Consider the following 19,809-nt stretch of genomic DNA (forward strand, 5'->3'; position numbering starts at 1 on the left):
ATAATGACAACCTAGTACAATTAGATTGGTTAGCAAGTGAAATCACTTTTCCTCCAATCTGCGATTGCAACATCGCCTCCTGTCTGGGGCAGTGACTTGGTGTACTGTGGCTCCGCCCCCTTGCTAGATGGCCGACTTCCACCTTTCCCTGGAATGAATTGCCAGACCATCCAGTCCGAGGCACACTGTTCCCTTTGCACAGTGCCCTCACAGGTCGGGAGGGAGATTTATAACCAAGTTTCATTCTTTCACTGTCACAATCCACACACCACTGCTTTTACCAGTAAGTGCGTGGAACGACATTAACTTTGATCAGTTTTCAGTACTAATGGTTTGCAAGACAGTTACAAAGGCGTTAACAAACAAAAAATATTGTATAAAACCAAGAAACATCAAAATGTAGTGGTTTCTTTTTAGTTTCTCATCCCATATTCAATCAGGATCAACAAGTTTTTATTTTATGTACAGTACTGGAAGAAGTAAAAATTATGATTCCTAGGACATGTCTCCAGGTAACTGCATTCTAAATAAATAAATGTGTAATATATTAGTAATTCTTAATATCAGGAGTCAAATGCATACTGTGCGTTTTTATTGAAGTTACAGTAACACTAAAATCAAATTTCAATTACAGAACAATCAAAAGTATTATACATTTAAAAGTACTGCACATTTTATTGAAAATATGGTTGTAAGTGAACTTTTGAAAAGTATACATTGCAAATGAACTGAACTTGAAATATGTATGTCCCCTTCTGATCACAGGCATTTTTAAACCACAAAGGCAAGGCATCCTCAACACAGGGTATTGAGTAAATCGGAAACACTGACAATTTGCATGCACAGTTTGCTGTTTATAAGCCTGTATTATTGTATCCTGGGGGAATGCTGAAATCTGCAGCAACATCTTTCATTTTCTTGTATGGTGGAGCTTTGTCCACTGCTTTCAACACCTCCACTTTTGTCTCCAAGGATAATTCACGTTTTTTGCGCTGCTTCATCAGAATGGCATTGATGTGTGAGCACTGTGGTAACTCAAAAACTGTCTATGGCAACACGAAATGCATCATAGGAACAGTAGTCCCAAAACAGCATTAAAATACAGGCGCTAATCTGGATGCAAGTTAATACATCTCCCAATGTCCTTTACACTGAGAGGTTCGTACTAGGGCAATAACTTTAATTCAAAATGTTTTTTACTGAAGGGGGGGGGGGGTGGCGGGGGGATTTCCACAAACAGGAAATTCGTGTCAAGTGAATTTGTATTGTAAGAAGTAATTTACAAACAGCAACTGTTAAATTTGTCCAAGACCGTAGAAAATGTGTCTAATTCCAAGTTTGCACTGCATTTACTTTACTGTCTGCACAGCTGAAGAAGGGCTTTTGTCCGAAACACCCGAAAGTAAATTATTTTATATATGTATTATATATATATATAGTCGACAAAAAAAATGGAACCACCTGGGTAAATGAGGGACACCAAGTATATTGAAAGCAAGGGCTTCCACACAGGTGTGGCTCAAGCCTTAATTAAGCAAATAACATAATAGGAGGCTGTGTGGTCCAGTGGTTAAAGAAAAGGGTTTGTAACCAGGAGGTCCCCGGTTCAAATCCCACCTCAGCCACTGACTCATTGTGTGACCCTGAGTAAGTCACTTAACCTCCTTGTGCTCCGTCTTTCGGGTGAGACGTAATTGAAAATGACTCTGTAGCTGATGCATAGTTCACACACCCTAGTCTCTGTAAGTCGCCTTGGATAAAGGCTTCTGCTAAATAAACAAATAATAATAATAAATAACATCCCAGCATGCATTGGTGTTACATTGGTGTTTCCATTTTTTTGTCCACTACCTGTGTATGTGTGTATATGGAAAACTACAAAGCAGTATGTAATTCAATATGTTAACATAACATTTTTCAGCATGTGTCATTCGACTTTATGAAGCAAAGTGTGTTAATTCGATAGGGTGATACAAAACTTTTGGCCATAGCTGTATGTCAATTCCTTAGGTTTAAAAGGTCATAAAATGTAACCAAAATGCAATATTAAAATACATTACATGAATATAGATTCATATTCATTAACCAAGGTGTATTCTTTAATTTTTTTCCTAAAAACATCCAGATAGAAAACTGTAATCGTTGTTAAATAAAGCTTAACAGTTTCATTTATTAGAGCGTGGCAATGTCGAATAACACTATTTGTCAACTATTTATACCTTACAAGTTACAAGAATAAAGTTTCACAAGTTGGAGATTGAAACATTGGTAATGCAAGATTTCCAAAGGAATTAAATATATATTTTAAACTACTGCCACCTGTGCGTATACAAGGCAGTAGTGATTGAAATAAACTACATCTTGCCCCATCCTACCCTATTATTTCAGGAGTTCTACGAATTCTACCAAGTACCAAGAGCATGGCGCCGAGCAGGTGGAGTCTTTATACCTAAAGAAAAAGATTCTACAAGCATCAGTCAGTTTCGTCCTATTTCCCTATTAAACGTAGAAGGCAAGATTTTCTTCAGCATTATTGCTCAGAGATTGTCAACTTACCTATTAAAGAACTGCTTCATTGACACTTCAATACAAAAAGCGGGCATTCCAGGTTTCCCAGGATGCTTAGAACACATCAATGTGATCTGGCAACAAATTCAATCAGCTAAAAAGGAGAGGAAGGAGCTCCATGTGAGATTCCTGGATTTGGCTAATGCATATGGTTCAGTGCCACATGAACTTCTTTGGGCAGCATTTGATTTTTTCAGTGTACCGATGACAATAACAAATTTAGTGAAAGCCTACTTTGGAGATTTGCAATTTAGTTTTTCAACTTCAGAATTCAGCACTACATGGCAATGCCTAGAAGTTGGAATAATGGCAGGATGCACCATTACTCCACTGGCTTTTACCATGGCAATGGAAGTAATCATTAGGGCATCAAAATGGGTAGTGGGAGGAGAGCGCTTGGCTTCTGGAATGCGACTACCACCAATTCGAGCATACATGGATGACATGACAACCATGACTACAACAGTAGCCTGCACTAATCGGTTATTGGGCAAATTAACCATTAACATTGAATGGGCACGAATGCAATTCAAGCCCACTAAATCAAGGAGTATCTCTATAATTAAAGGCAAAGTAGTAGATAAAACATTCTTCATTAATGGTGAGGCAACACCAACAGTGTCTGAGAAGCCAGTGAAGAGTCTTGGGAGATGGTACGATGGGGATCTAAAGGACACAGTTTGTGTGGGAGAAGTTAGACAACAAGCAGTGGAAGGGTTGAAGAGCATAGACAGCTGCGCTCTACCAGGCAAACTAAAACTCTGGTGCTTTCAGTTTGGTCTACTGCCGAGGTTGCTGTGGCCACTGACTGTGTACGAGGTTTCTTTGACAACAGTAGAGAAGCTGGAAGCTTTAATCAGTTCATACATCAGGAAATGGTTGGGAGTTCCACGCTGCCTCAGCAGAGTGGGACTTTATGGTAAAGGAATACTGCAGCTACCAGTCTCCGCTCTAACCGAGGAGTTTAAGTGCGCCAAGGTCAGACTGGAAATGACATTAGTAGAGTCACGCGACAAATGCGTAAGGGAGGCAGCACCTGTGTTGAAAACTGGAAGAAAGTGGGCAGCAAAGAAAGCTGTGGAAGATGCAAAGGCTGCCCTTCGAATCGGTGATATCATGGGGCAAGTTCAGCATGGAAGAGGGGGTCTTGGTCTCAGTTCAGCTCCTCCTACATGGCACAAGGCAGCCCCAGCTCAAAGGAGGAAGCTGGTAGTCAACAAGGTGCAAAAGCAGGAGGAGAGGATGATGTGTATAAAGGCCATTTCCCAGGCCAAGCAGGGAGAATGGATGAGATGGGAGTGTGGAACAACGCAAGATTGGCTGGCAAGACCTATGGTCAATGGAACAGAGCAGGATCAGTTTCCTCATCAGGTCAACATATGATGTTCTCCCATCACCACAGAACCTAAACCTCTGGGTAGGAGAGGATCCCTCATGTCCTTTGTGTTCAACACCTGCAACATTAAGGCACATTTTGACAGGATGTAAGGTGGCTCTTAGCCAAGGATGGTTTACTTGGCGCCATGACCAGGTGCTGCGATGTTTGGCCTTAGCATTGGAAGACAAGCGCAACATGACCAATAAGTTGCCACCTGTTCCATCAAAACATTACACACAAAAGACAACATTCCTCCGCCCAGGAGAGCAACCACCAAGAAAAGGTGTTAAAACCAATCCTCGCCCAGGACAACTGGAAGCTGCTAGAGATTGGAAAATGCTGGCAGATGTTGGTCAACGGCTTATTTTTCCACCTGAGATTGCCACCACTAACCTTCGACCAGATATTGTCTTGTGGTCTGGATCAGCACGCCTTGTTCACCTGGTAGAGTTAACAGTGCCATGGGAGGATGCTGTAGATGAGGCGTATGAGAGGAAGAAACTGCGGTATGCTCAACTAGCCACTGAAGCGGAACAGTGAGGATGGAGAGTCTGGGTTTACCCAGTGGAAGTGGGTTGTCGAGGATTTGTGGCACACTCTACAACCCGGTTTCTCAGAGACGTCGGATTCAGTGGCCAAGAGTTGCGTCGCACAGTGAAGAACTTATCTGAAGCAGTAGAGAGGAGCAGCAACTGGCTGTGGTTGACGGAAAGATTCTGGCTGGGGATCTCAAGCACAATAGATAGAAAGAACCGCTGATGTACAGGTAAGTAAGCTGGGCTGAGTTGAGTGGGGGACGGAGGGGGGTGATGCTGGGACGCCGGAATCACCGTCGAGCCCTCTTGAGGTGTCGCGGGCTAGTCGACGAAACACTGAGGATGGAAGGTGCCCACTTGAAGACCCCACAGATGTACCCTACTTAGCTCAATCCAGATGGTTGTCATGCTGATGCGCTGGGGAGGCCGCACTGTGGTTGATTCCCGGAGCCAGCATTACACTTCAGCCATTAACACCACACAGAAGGATATCTACATCATCATATGGAAGGAAACGTAAATGGATGGAGACACATATGGATCACATTAGTTTACTGTAAAGCTATGTCTTAGTTGGTGCTTATCTTGGCGAGAGCCGAGTTCAAATCAGCATGAAGTTTTAACATCTACTCTCGTGTAATGGAAATCAAAAATGTACAATTTTTAAAAAAATATTAACTATTTTGAAAGCACATAATAAACAATACATTCAGTTGTATTACAGTTACAGACAAACGTATAGGCACTGGGTAACAAGAATCTAGAATGGCATTTAGTCTTTAATTACAATTATTATTATTTTTGTCAATAATTATCTAAAAAATATGTATCCCTAAAGACAAGACATGAAAAAGAAGACCACGGTATCAAGCATCCAGTAAATGGCACTGCTGGCAAAGCAACACTGATAACGGGACCAGTTTGTCTTTCCCTGCGATGTACAGTAGTTCTGAGTTATCTTAAAATAAGTTATAGGAACTCTGGAAGCCACGCTCACCAGGATTGCTTTTCTGCTCAACTGTCTGAATAGGTCCATGTTTATAATGCTCTCGAATGAGGTGATCTTTTGGCACTGGATCACATTAAAAAACATTTTTAAACATGCATATTTAACCTCATCCATACTGTACTTTGTGTATTTTTTTTAAATTGTGTGGAGTCGGTAGTGAACGTATATCCCACGTATATCCAGCCAATCAGATTAGCAGTCACTATAATAGGCAAGCGGGTGGAACTATATTTAAAGAACTGTACTTTACAGTGTATGGCTTCCCTGACTGAGATGAGGATATCCATCCAATGGGATCACTGCTATTTAATTTTTAATAACGGTCTGATACTCTCTCTTCCTTACCTTTTTTTTAATAATGGTCTTACTCTCTCTCTTTCTTCAGATATTTTTGCGAATAATAAATATAAAATATATGTCTGTATTTAAGTATTACTATTTCGTACAGTCGTCTGTCTGACTGCCTGCCAAGTTCACATTCATTTCTTACTGTTAGCTAACGTAGCCATGGTTCAGACCTTGGGTCAAACCAATGTGTTTGTGCGTGTAGGGAGAAATTATTGTGATTGTTTATAAATGTGGCCCATCCTCTGAATACTTTTCCATTTTTATATTTTATTTTAAATATTTTAACACAAACCAATGCCAAACACAACAAGGTATAATACATAAATAATGAATGAAAAAAGTGTGGGGGGGGAAATATATAGTTTGACCCCCCCCATATTCAAAGTGGAGGGGCATATGCCCCTTCTGCCCCATGGGTTAGGCACCCTGCTCAAAGGGGGCCCCGGTCACTGATAATGAAAAAAAAAAACACAATACGCATTCAAACACCTTTCCGTTTGTCCCTCGGGCTGCCGCCTTAGTTTAGTTACTCGCGTGAAAATAAAAACGAAGGCACTTATACAGTATAGGTTTGCGCGGACATCCGGGCAATTTGGTGCGCACGCACATAGTAACCGCACAGCAACTTCAGAGCCGCTGAAAACAAACCAAGACAGACGCTGTTTCCTTTATTAATTGAAGAATTGTTACCACCTATTTTTAATACAATGCCGAAGAGTTGTGTGGTTGTTGGATGCCGCAACCACGACTACATGAAAGACAAGCGGCTGTCAAAAACAAGTAGATGTCCCCTTTAAGTAAAGTCAGCCAGCCAGCTTCTCCAGTCAGCCAGCTTCTCCAGTCAGTCAGCCAGCTTCTCCAATCAGCCAGCCAGCTTCTCCAGTCAGCTTCTTCTCAAATTTCACCAAGAATGTAAAGTAAGCATTGAAGAATTAAAAAAAAAAGTTATTTATATACCTATTTAATTTTATTCTTTATTACTATTAATTTAAAATACTTGTATACAGGGGTGATCAAGAATATTTTTCACAGGGGCCAAAATGAGAGTATACAAATTCCTTTGGGGCCGTATGATAACTATGTAAAAGTCAATTACAGAAAAAAAAAAAAAATACTACTAAGATATATAAAATGTACTCACCAAATGTTACTGCTGCTTTGCATGTTTGATTATTTCTTTGTAATTTCTCTGCATGTCGCCTGTCAGTGTTGATAGACATCAGTCTCTGTAAAGTGGTCTCTCCTAAAGATGCACAAAATTTGTTCTTCAAAAGGTTCATCCTGAAAAATCCAGATTCCACACAAACTGTAGTTGGTCTTGATATAGCAGGGAAAGGCAGAGCTTTCCAAAATTTTGGAATTCTTCTGTTTGGTATAACTTCATGAAACGTTTTGCAGGCGTTTCTTTGTGTGTTTTTACAAAGTCATCCACAATTCTGTCATGGCGATACAAGAAAAACTCATCTTGCACTTTCTGATGGTTAAAGCGCCCAGGGAAGTATCTGCCTACAACAGCTGTGATGTCTGAGAAAGGCTAAATTTTGCAATACAAAAGGCATCTCTGGAAACCTCTTCTGTACTGCATTTCCACAGTTACCATGTAGTCAAAGCAGTTTTGTTGAATACTGTTAAGGTTGTCACAAGTTAGAAGTGATTCCAATGAAGTTGTGTGTCTTGGACAACAGGTCTCAAAAAAAATCTGTTCTAGCTCTCAATCTGGCAATATGCAGTTTAAAGATCTAAACACGGATCTTCCAATGCTGTGTTTAGTTTGTACAGTACAGGGAGTTCTCCATTAAAAAAATAAATGTACATCTGGAATTCAGTATCTGAAACTGCATCATAGATTTCACATACCTTTTTCTTTTTCTCATAATGCATGGCAGGATCCTGTTTCTCTTGCTCAAATTAACTGACAATTTCTGGCACAAGAGTAGCAATTCTTTCAACACACATGGCAAGTGACAACCATCTGATTTTGTGGTACTGAACCAGTGCAGTGTACTCAGAGTTAGCTTCTATTAGTTCAATTAGATGTCTGAATTTGACTTTACTCACTGGGCTGTTCACTATGTAGTTGAGCACCTTAGTGATAGTAGCTTCCATGGAGCCTGGGATGTGTTTTTTCAGTGCATCCTTTGTAGCCAGCATCCCACGATGCACTAGACAGTGCTATGTAAAGAGCCCTTCATTCCATTCTCTTCTTAGCAAGGCAGAAACACCATTTTGTTTACTAGTCATAACCTGTGCCCCATCACTTGTAAATCCTACACAGGTATCTTTCGGAATTTCATTTTCAGCAACATAACCATTAATTGCACTAAAAACTGCATTGTGTTTTAGGCTGCCTTCAGTGTTCAGAATGGTATAGAAACGGTTTACAATTTCTTCATCATCAAAATCAACATAGTTGACATATAACAAAAGCTGAGTTTGAGTGCCTGTGTCTGTGCTCTCATCAGCCATTAGATGCCATGCTATACTTTTCTTTAATTTTGAACTTAATTCAGACTCGAGATTTTCCTATGTCATTTGTTCTTCTGGATGTTGTATGTCTGCTTGATGGCATATCTCTAAATACGTTGCACTGTGGATCAACAGCTGCAGCCCACTCTACAATACCCTTGGAGTGAGTGAATTTAATATTTTCTTTTGCCATCATTGCTGCAAGTTGAAGGGAGGCCTCTAGAAGATGTTTTATCAGCACCGTTTTTCGTTTCAATTAAATACAGTTGTTGTTTGTCTTTTGACCATTGCTTCATTTCTACGTGGTGGTTATCAAAATGACATTGTAGAGAGAACTTTTTTACCATGTTTATTAGTTTTCCTCACGCGTAGCACTTACAACAATCTTTGGATTTGTCATACACAATAAGTATTCCAAAACCTATGGCAATCGCCCTGTTTTCTCTTTTTTTTTTGGCACAGCCCCACCTGTATCATCGCCGTCTGTTCCCTGCGGGGTAGGTGTCATGACTGCCCTGCACTCGTGGTGGCTTCTGCACTGTTGCTCACTCTGGCTAGGCTAGGTTCTGACTGCCCTGCGCTCATCGGGATGGCCTCAGCATTGTTGGTCACTCTGGCAGGCCTACATGGTACAAGAATGAAGTATTCTCAAATACAATACTGGCTAAGTATTTTAAACTTAATATTAAAAATGTGTATGGTACTTACTTATGTTTCACAATAAACTACTACTCAAACCTACATGTTTAGGCAATCTTAGTTTTTTTTTTTAATACAAATTTATTTTTGAATACTTGGCATTCATAGTGCATTTTACATGAAAAAGGTTATAATAATAATTCTCAAAATAAATATTTATAAATAAAATAATAGTTATTCATTCCATTATTATCAGTAATAAGGGGGAAAAAAGTACCTTACACATTTAGTAAATAAAATAGTATCTGTTTATATCCACTCATTTCTTGATGTTTATAAATGTTGTAAAAACATATATTAAAACACATGCGACAGAATAAATGTTTTAATATACTGTAACTATAAGTCAAATCTGTAAACAAGTTATTGTGTCATTTTTTTTTTTTCTGTTTTTGTCTCTGCAGGCTGCTGTAAACTGTCTCCGCCCTTTAGTGATGTCACACAAAAAAAATCTATCAGGAAGTGAACGTCTGTCCCTCCCCTATCCAATGATGTGAGTTTCAAGCCTGTACTGCAAAGTACGGTGGCCCTGTAAGTCATCAGAATGAAGTGCTTTTTTATCGTGTTTTCACTATCGTGGTCCTAGAAGCCCACTTCAGTATGATCGTGTTAACACGATCCCGGTCCTTAAAGGGTTATATAAATGCTGGATTGCCGTTATTTCGCTTGGGATTGCTCGAGAAGCTCTTACTGATAATATGGGGTCGGTATTTCCAATTTAATTATGTTACATGGATAACATTTTTTCGATGTGATGTATAGCCTGCTTGAATGCTAACGCTCTGATACACCCAGCTAATTTAAAACAATCTGTGTGAAGCTTTTGTTTCTGTTCAATGAGGATCTTTAATAAAAAAATATTTATTTTGATTTAGGAGGTTTATTACTGTCTTGCGTTTCATGAATTCATATTTCCATTAGCATAACTGGTACCTCAGCAGAGAGTGTCTTTTTAACAGACATTTTCAACGGAGATGAAGAATCGCATTGCAAGTGCAGTTTAAGATTGCATTTAATAGAGTCATTTTGTAACTGCAGTTTAACACCAAAAAAACGTAGTTTGCAACTGCAGTTTAACAGTAGCCTGTAATAGAATCACATTGTAACTACAGATTAACACTAGACTGTAATAAAATTACATTGCAACTGCAGTTTTACACTAGACTGAAATAATAATTGTAACTGCAGTTTTTTTTTTTTTTTTTTTTTTTTTTAATTTTGAATCGCCAATTGTTTTTTCTCCCCAGTCTGAAATGCCCAATTCTTTTTTAAGCCTGACTTACCACTGCAACCCCCGCGCTGACTTGAGAGAGACGAAGACGAGCACATGCACCCTCGAAACGTGTGCCGTCAGCTGTCCGCTTCTTTTCACTCTGCAGGCCTGCCATGCAGCTACAGTGTCGGAGGACCACGCAGCTCTAGTCTGCTTGTAGGCAGGCCCGCAGGCGCCCGGCCAGTCTACAGGGGTCGCTGGTGCGCGGTGAGCTGAGGACACCCTGGCCGCCCCGGGCTGCGCTCCGCCAGTTGTGCGCCTCCCCCTGGAACACCAGTCCACAACCGGCAATGGAATAGCCTGGACCCGAACCGACGATCTCCAGGCTATAGGGCGCATCCTGCACTCCACGCGGAGGGCCTTTACTTTACTGCGCCACTCGGGAGCCCCACTGTAACTGCAGTTTAACACCACATTGTAGTAAAATTCCATTGGAACTGCAGTTTAACATTACATTTAATAGAAACACTTAAACAAAGTTGTAACTTTAGTGAAGAATGAGCAATATGTTATTATTATTATTTATTTCTTAGCAGACGCCCTTATCCAGGGCGACTTACAATCGTAAGCAAATACATTTCAAGTGTTACAATACAAGTAATACAATAAGAGCAAGAAATACAATAACTTTTGTTCAAGTGTGACAAACCACAATTCAATAATACATCAGATAATAGTGATAGTTTCATCATGTTAAAGCCTTACTCTCAATTGTAAAAACAATTATTTACATTTGTTTCTTGTTCGTGATTTTTTTTTTTTTTTTACTGTTAATGAAGATTATATTATAAAGGTTTCATTAATATATGATCATTAAAGAGGTTTTTATGGACAACACATAAGAGGCATTTTGAGACTTGTAAAATTAATCTTATGTCTTGTCCATTAAAACATGTTTAAACTGATATAAAGGGCTACTACGTTACGTTTAGTCACTTATGTTGTCGAGTGTGAACACACCTTGAGACATGTCATTTCTTACCTTTAAAAAACAGATACAAACGATCAACATTGTTTTACTGTTTTGCTAGAATTACTGAGTTTGCACTCTTTGCATTAACATGTCTAATAAAATGTGTTAACATGCAGCAGTCATGTATGGAACAGTTCTTAGTTTTTTTTTTTAATACAAATTTATTTTTGAATACTTGGCATTCATAGTGCATTTTACATGAAAAAGGTTATAATAATAATTCTCAAAATAAATATTTATAAATAAAATAATAGTTATTCATTCCATTATTATCAGTAATAAGGGGGAAAAAAGTACCTTACACATTTAGTAAATAAAATAGTATCTGTTTATATCCACTCATTTCTTGATGTTTATAAATGTTGTAAAAACATATATTAAAACACATGCGACAGAATAAATGTTTTAATATACTGTAACTATAAGTCAAATCTGTAAACAAGTTATTGTGTCATTTTTTTTTTTTCTGTTTTTGTCTCTGCAGGCTGCTGTAAACTGTCTCCGCCCTTTAGTGATGTCACACAAAAAAAATCTATCAGGAAGTGAACGTCTGTCCCTCCCCTATCCAATGATGTGAGTTTCAAGCCTGTACTGCAAAGTACGGTGGCCCTGTAAGTCATCAGAATGAAGTGCTTTTTTATCGTGTTTTCACTATCGTGGTCCTAGAAGCCCACTTCAGTATGATCGTGTTAACACGATCCCGGTCCTTAAAGGGTTATATAAATGCTGGATTGCCGTTATTTCGCTTGGGATTGCTCGAGAAGCTCTTACTGATAATATGGGGTCGGTATTTCCAATTTAATTATGTTACATGGATAACATTTTTTCGATGTGATGTATAGCCTGCTTGAATGCTAACGCTCTGATACACCCAGCTAATTTAAAACAATCTGTGTGAAGCTTTTGTTTCTGTTCAATGAGGATCTTTAATAAAAAAATATTTATTTTGATTTAGGAGGTTTATTACTGTCTTGCGTTTCATGAATTCATATTTCCATTAGCATAACTGGTACCTCAGCAGAGAGTGTCTTTTTAACAGACATTTTCAACGGAGATGAAGAATCGCATTGCAAGTGCAGTTTAAGATTGCATTTAATAGAGTCATTTTGTAACTGCAGTTTAACACCAAAAAAACGTAGTTTGCAACTGCAGTTTAACAGTAGCCTGTAATAGAATCACATTGTAACTACAGATTAACACTAGACTGTAATAAAATTACATTGCAACTGCAGTTTTACACTAGACTGAAATAATAATTGTAACTGCAGTTTTTTTTTTTTTTTTTTTTTTTTTTAATTTTGAATCGCCAATTGTTTTTTCTCCCCAGTCTGAAATGCCCAATTCTTTTTTAAGCCTGACTTACCACTGCAACCCCCGCGCTGACTTGAGAGAGACGAAGACGAGCACATGCACCCTCGAAACGTGTGCCGTCAGCTGTCCGCTTCTTTTCACTCTGCAGGCCTGCCATGCAGCTACAGTGTCGGAGGACCACGCAGCTCTAGTCTGCTTGTAGGCAGGCCCGCAGGCGCCCGGCCAGTCTACAGGGGTCGCTGGTGCGCGGTGAGCTGAGGACACCCTGGCCGCCCCGGGCTGCGCTCCGCCAGTTGTGCGCCTCCCCCTGGAACACCAGTCCACAACCGGCAATGGAATAGCCTGGACCCGAACCGACGATCTCCAGGCTATAGGGCGCATCCTGCACTCCACGCGGAGGGCCTTTACTTTACTGCGCCAGAAATAAATAATAATAATAATAATAGTACGGTAAATAAACAAAGTCAGCGCATTGCTAGGATACAACACTTTAGGCCTCTACATTTGCGTTGGACAAGCCGAATCAGAAGTAGGCTTATTGTATTCACGCTTTCTTGATTTAAAAATGAGGCACTATCTGAATGTGCCAGCAATAAGTGTGCCTAGCGAGAGGGTCTTTTCTGCTGCTGGTAATATTATGACAGTAAAACGGTCTAGGCTTAACCTGGGAAAGGCTGATATGTATTAATAAGAATATGGTGTGGCAGGCTGGCTGGGTGGTGTGACGTCACAGACCCGGAAAAAGACATCTGGGGTATGAATGTGTAACTTGTGTGTTTTAATTATAAGTAAACAGTTTAAACAAAACAGAACGGCACGTGGGCCAAAACAAACAGGCAAAAATAATAACTAGAACAAGTATCAACACCAGCATGTGTAGCAATTGTTTCTTTAGATTTATTATTTTACCTCCTCTCTCTACTCCCGTTCTCCACTCCTGAACAGTCCACCCTTGCAACAGCTGCAGGTTTTTATGCATGTGACTGTCTGTAGCAATACATTAATGAATCTGGGGACGGTCACATTCTAGACGAGTTTAGCATGGAGGGGGAAAATAACAATAACAAAACATCATGCTTTTCCCAATTAAACAATATGTTTTAAATAATAATACAACAAATACAAAATAACACAAATGCACACTGTACTTGCTGAAGCGGGTTTCTCCCACAGCTAATTAAAAAATAAATAAATAAATAAAATAAATAATGTAACCGGGCTACAGCGAAACGTACTGTGTTTTATTTAATCACTCGCAGGCTGTAACCCAGACTCCACAAACTAGCTAGCATTTTTTGTAAATAGCAACACATGTAATGAACAATAAAAGAAACATTTTATTTGTGTCATCGTTGTCAATTTCAGATGGAGCTTCGTGGTCAGCAAGGTGACATGGCTGAGAGGATTTTTTTTCAAAACACAAGTCCTTGGTATTTCTTTTTTAATCGGAAGTGTTCTAATTTGAATGTAAGTTGTGCCTTTTTGTTTAACTATAAGTTATTGGATCTTCCGTTAAAAAAAAAAAAAAAGTTTCTTTGTTTTGAAAAATAAAACGTCAATGCATCGATATCATTGATAAATGCGATAATTCGAATAAGAAATCAGGTTGCCGATTGCAGCACTACAGAGCACTGTGCCTCAACACGTGATTCTGCATTTCATGGTGATATATATAATCTCCAAGTTAACAGATGCACCATCTTGCGGTGATGGTAGATGGAATATGACCTGCTGACCCAAATGCTAGCTTTTAAGTGCATATGCAACTTGTGATGACAGATTCATGTATTGAGTTTCCAAGTCAGAAATACAACACTTTCCCTCATCTATTCTAGCCTCTGCACTGTCCATAAGGCAGACTTGACCTTAAATATCTCAGCAAAAGCATGACAACTGCATGTACAAGTCTAGCATCTCCTCACGCACCAGGCTGGGGAGTTGGTAGATAAGAGTACTGTCCAGATTAGTGCCAGCCATAACAGTGGAGTAGTGGTTAGGGCTCTGGACTCTTGACCGGAGGGTCGTTGGTTCAATCCCCGGTGGGGGACACTGCTGCTGTACCCTTGAGCAAGGTACTTTACCTAGATTGCTCCAGTAAAAACCCAACTCTATAAATGGGGAATTGTATGTAAAATAATGTGATATCTTACAACAATTGTAAGTCGCCCAGGATAAGGGCATCTGCTAATAAATAAATAATAATAATACAACACAAGTTGCTGCTTCATTTATTGGTAAAAAAGGCCTTTTTTCCATCTGCATTCCGAGCATGATAGATGATGTCCAAAAGCACAAAACTGGTTTGCAGAATTCCCAAAGGAAGTCTTAAAGTATTTCCCCCTGAAATCTTGGAATTCTTGTATCACTTGTCTCAGATATATATGGAAATGCTTTATCCATGCCCTGAGCTATGGTTCCAGTCAGTAATGATTTGTATTTAACCTCAGACCACAAAAAACTTACAGGGTCTGATGCTTTTTCTGAAAGCAAAATTGTCACTTTGTTCTATTTATCAAAAAGGTCAGTTTCATTTAGTAAAAAAAAAGGACATATTCTTTTATATAGATAAATGCATATGAAAATTTGTAATGAATTTACCTGTGCACTAATACTTTGTAAGCTTTAAAACAATTGCATCTAACAAAGTAGTTCCATAAATGTTATCCATTTTGCACTTCAGATAGCCAGACAGGTCTTAAATGTGCAGTTTTTAAATAAACATGTGTTTTAAAACAGACACCTGGTACTACACTAGCTGAAATAATGTTCCCAGTTTGCTTTCCAGGAAGTTTATTACTGCTTACTTCTTTGGTCATTTCAGCCCAGCAATGTCTTCTGGGTCAAAGCACATTATTGGCTGAAAGGAAATCTTTCAACATGGGAAAGCAGCCAATGAAGGGGTGCACTTCCTGTTTGAAATGACCTAGGAAGCCTAAGGCAGTCTAAAAGCATGGCTTGCTAACAGAGATTTATTTAAATAGAATGGAAACAGATACAATGTTTTAAAATACAAATATGTTTTCTAAAACATGTGTTTCTTTAAAAATTGCAAAACATTTTTTTGGCATTCATACTTATCAGCAGGGATCCTAGTTTTCCACAATAAAAAACATTACATTCTCAGATACATTCTCTGCAAGTAAGGTAAAAGGGCAAAAAATTAGTTTTCCCTGCCACATTATAAGACACACAAACATTACTATTGGGTAACAGTTAACACATGAAGTATTTATTGTTGTTCTTGTTACACTTGTTATGTCTCTTTATGTTGTATTTTAGTTTATAACTTTAATTATTCTTGAACTGTAACGTTGTATTACCGTGTAACATGTGTGGGTTGCTTTGATAAATGCGTCTGCTAAATAAATAAATAAAATAAAAATGATTACACTTTCAAATTCTAAGCAAGTTACAAGCTTACCAGCGCCAGTAATCTATATATATATATATATATATATATATATATATATATATATATATATATATATATGTATACACAGTGCTTTGCATAAGTATTCACCCCCTTGGACTTTTCCACATTGTGTAGTGTTACAACCTGGAATTAAAATTGATTTAATTAGGAATTTTTGTCACTGATTGACACAAAATAGTCCATAATGTCGAAGTGGGGAAAGAAATCTACATATTTTTCAAAATTTTTTACAAATAAAAAACTGAAAAGTCTTGATTGCATAAGTATTCACCCCCTTTGCTGTGACACCCCTAAATAAGCTCTGGTGCAACCAATTGCCTTCAGAAGTCACATAATTAGTTGAATGGAGTCCACCTGTGTGCAATTAAAGTGTCACATGATCTCAGATTAAATGCACCTGTTTCTGGAAGGCCCCAGAGTTGTTAGAGACCATATCTAAACAAACAGCATCATGAAGACCAAGGAGCTATCAAAACAAGTCCGGGATAAAGTTCTGAAGAAGCACCAATCAGGGTTGGGTTATAAAAAAATATCCCAAACTTTGAACATCCCCGGAGCACTGTTAAATCCATTATTAAAAAATGGAAAGAATATGGCACAACCGCGACTCTGCCTAGAGAAGGCCGTCCACCAAAACTCAGTGACCAGGTAAGGAGGGCATTAGTGAGAGAAGCAACTAAGAGGCCAGTGGTAACTCTGAAGGAGCTGGAGAGATCCACAGCTGAGATGGGAGAAACCATGGGACAACTATAACCCGGACGCTCCACGAAGCTGGGCTTTATGGAAGAGTGGCGAGAAGAAAGCCATTGCTGAAAAAAACCCATATCAAATCCCATTTGGATTTTGCCAAAAGGCATGTGGGAGACACAGCAAACATGTGGAAAAAGGTTCTCTGGTCTAATGAGACCAAAATTGAACTTTTTGGCCTTAGCGCAAAACGCTATGTGTGGCGCAAAGCCAACACTGCTCATCACCCTGAGAACACCATCCCCACGGTGAAGCATGGTGGTGGCAGCATCATGTTATAGGGATGCTTTTCATCGGCAGGGACTGGGAAACTGGTCAGGATTGAGGGCAAGATGGATGGAGCCAAATACAGGGAAATTCTAGAGGAAAACCTGATTCAGTCTGCAAGAGACCTGGGACTGGGGCGGAGGTTCACCTTCCAGCAGGACAATGACCCTAAACACACAGCCAAAGCTACACTGTTCAGTTTACACACAGCCAAAGCTAGCTTATTCAGTTTATTAAGGTACACAGGTGACTGTGTCAGACAGTTTTGAAGCAGACTGCAATAAAAAAAGTTTTTTGTTTATCTGGACTGAAGATATTTGGTTATTTTTTAATTTCCATTTGGTCTGCATTTAAATATATAAATAAATAAAAGGCCAGACTGCCTTCATTAGTTTGGGCCTTTGTGGTATTTCTCTGTTGATGATCTGTGTACAGGTGATAGCCTCTCCTCAGTCTTCTGTGAAATATTTTGCCATGCACTAAAGAATGTGGTTTTGCTTTTTTTTTTTTCAGATCCTCTATAGACATCCTGTTCGGTTACACTGGGGTTTGTTTTTCATGAATTTTGGTTCATTATAATTTAGTGAATCCCTGTCCATGAAGTAGAAACATTATCATAGATCAATTTAAAGACAGTTAATGATAGATTTGAAGATTTTTGTACTGTTTATTAGATTAACAATGCTATAAATTCTCTAGACTTCAAGACCTAAAAAGGCTTTTGAAGATAAGATGTTTGAGGTCTTGAAAGTTAGTACATTTTTATCACAGTTAATCGAGTATTGAACAGTATCGAATGTTCAAATCTGTTATTACTATTACATTGATTTAAAGGTGATGTGTCTGGGTTATTATAAACTCAAAGTAAACTGACTTGAACAGCTTTTGTGTATGTGTCAGACTTGTTTCCGTAATGTTATTTTGTCACTCTTTTTGCAGGCCCAGGATCTGTTAGCACTGTGACCTTTGGGGTGTTCTTAAAAAGTTCCTACCCACCAGCTGAGCTTGGAGGAGCTGTGGCAGTCTCATACAGCACACCAACAGGTTAGCATTGCTTTGTATATGGATCATATGTTGTCTATAAGGTGAACAATTCCCGAAGATAAGAGCACTGTCCCCCAGCCTACAGTTTTGTCCTTTATTCTTATTAGATGGGGCTTGGTTCCCTATTTTGAAACAGATGGCCATTCTGGCCTATATTTATTGCAAAGGTTGAATTTATTATGACTGAAAAGTCCTGAGCACTAGGGACAACAAAAGTGAAGTTTAAAACAAGTGCTTTAAACTCTCTACACATGCCATTTTCGAATTATCTTGGCATTGAACTGAAAATGGAGAAATGTGTCTTTTCAGCAATATTTTATTGTACTTTTAAATTAAATTGCTGTTTTTTTAAAAGGTGGGATTGTGCCTTACTAATATGGAAAGAAATTACATAAAAGAAAATTATCTCAATGGACTCCTCTAAGAAATAGTATTATTATTTTTTTTTTTTCAGCAAAACGTTTCCATATTTTTTTGACAAACTTGTGGATCATATATTTAACACATTCCTTGTTAGACATATATTCCTTACTAGAAACAGAAAAAATGATAGGGGCTTAGTGTCACAAAGACTACTACTTAAATATTGCTCTGAAAGTACATCATAAAAAAAAACACACAATTCTCATTCCAGACCTGGATGGAAGAGTAAGGTTTGTCCAGATATGATGTTTATTGGTAGAGATTGTCTTATTGAATTATATTCTTTGTGGCAAATTGCTACTGCGCTAATATTTTATTGTATAGTTACTGTAAAGATTTGTGTTCAAAGTGCTTAAAGAAGCATGTGTACTATTTTCTTTGGAGTGAATGATTTTTGGCAATTTCTGCATGGGCATTTTCCCAAAACAGCAGTTTCAGTTTGGAAGAGTACAGAACGTTTTTAGACAGTTTTATTGTGCTCCCCAAATAAGTCCAAAAACACATTTTGCAATTCACTTTAAAATTCCATTGTTTATAAGACACGAGTTGTGGCCCACAAGTGAGATTGAAGAGAAAACATATTTAATGTAAAAATGTAAAAATATACTGTCATTGTGGCTTGAATATGTAATAATTTTAATGTATCCCTTTTTTGATAATGCCATATAAAATATGTATTTTTCTTTATCTGTTCAATAATCTGAGTTAAATTACTGTATGTTCTACCACCCTACTGCTTTTAAATGTAAAGTTTTCAAGAGTGGTTCAATTGCTCTAAAACAAATGAGTTATTTACATACAGTTAGCTAATGAACCTAGGTTTTTCCATTTTGACCCCATCATCTTATAAATACCCACTCCCTTAAAAAAAAAAAAAAAAAAAACACAAAAAAGATGGATAATGTGCTTTCCTCTATACTAGTATGGAATTAGATCCCATTTTGGATTTCCCCAAAAGCACAGATATTCAAAGTCTGTATTACATTTAATTAGATCCTTAGAGAAATAATTCAATTCGTAAAAACAATACTGGCCATAACACACACAAAAAACGTTGTCCTGGGTTTTCTCAAGTATTCAAGTCACTAAGAAAATCATCTGTTTTACAGTTACTGTGAATGTTTTGAAATCTGCATCTTTCTTTTTCTTGTACGGTAGAAGAATAATCCACTGCTTTCAACCAACGCTGCCAGATTTTTTTTACAACCCCCCCACCAAATCTTGAAAGTAACCAGCCAAAAAGTTGTCAAATTCTGTTTTTTTTAAATCAGCCAAAAACCAGTAGTTACATTTAAGACAAATAAATATTACAAAAGCATAAATATGTGCTACAT

This window comes from Acipenser ruthenus, chromosome 3 (assembly GCF_902713425.1).
Source record: "Acipenser ruthenus chromosome 3, fAciRut3.2 maternal haplotype, whole genome shotgun sequence".
NCBI lineage: Eukaryota > Metazoa > Chordata > Actinopteri > Acipenseriformes > Acipenseridae > Acipenser > Acipenser ruthenus.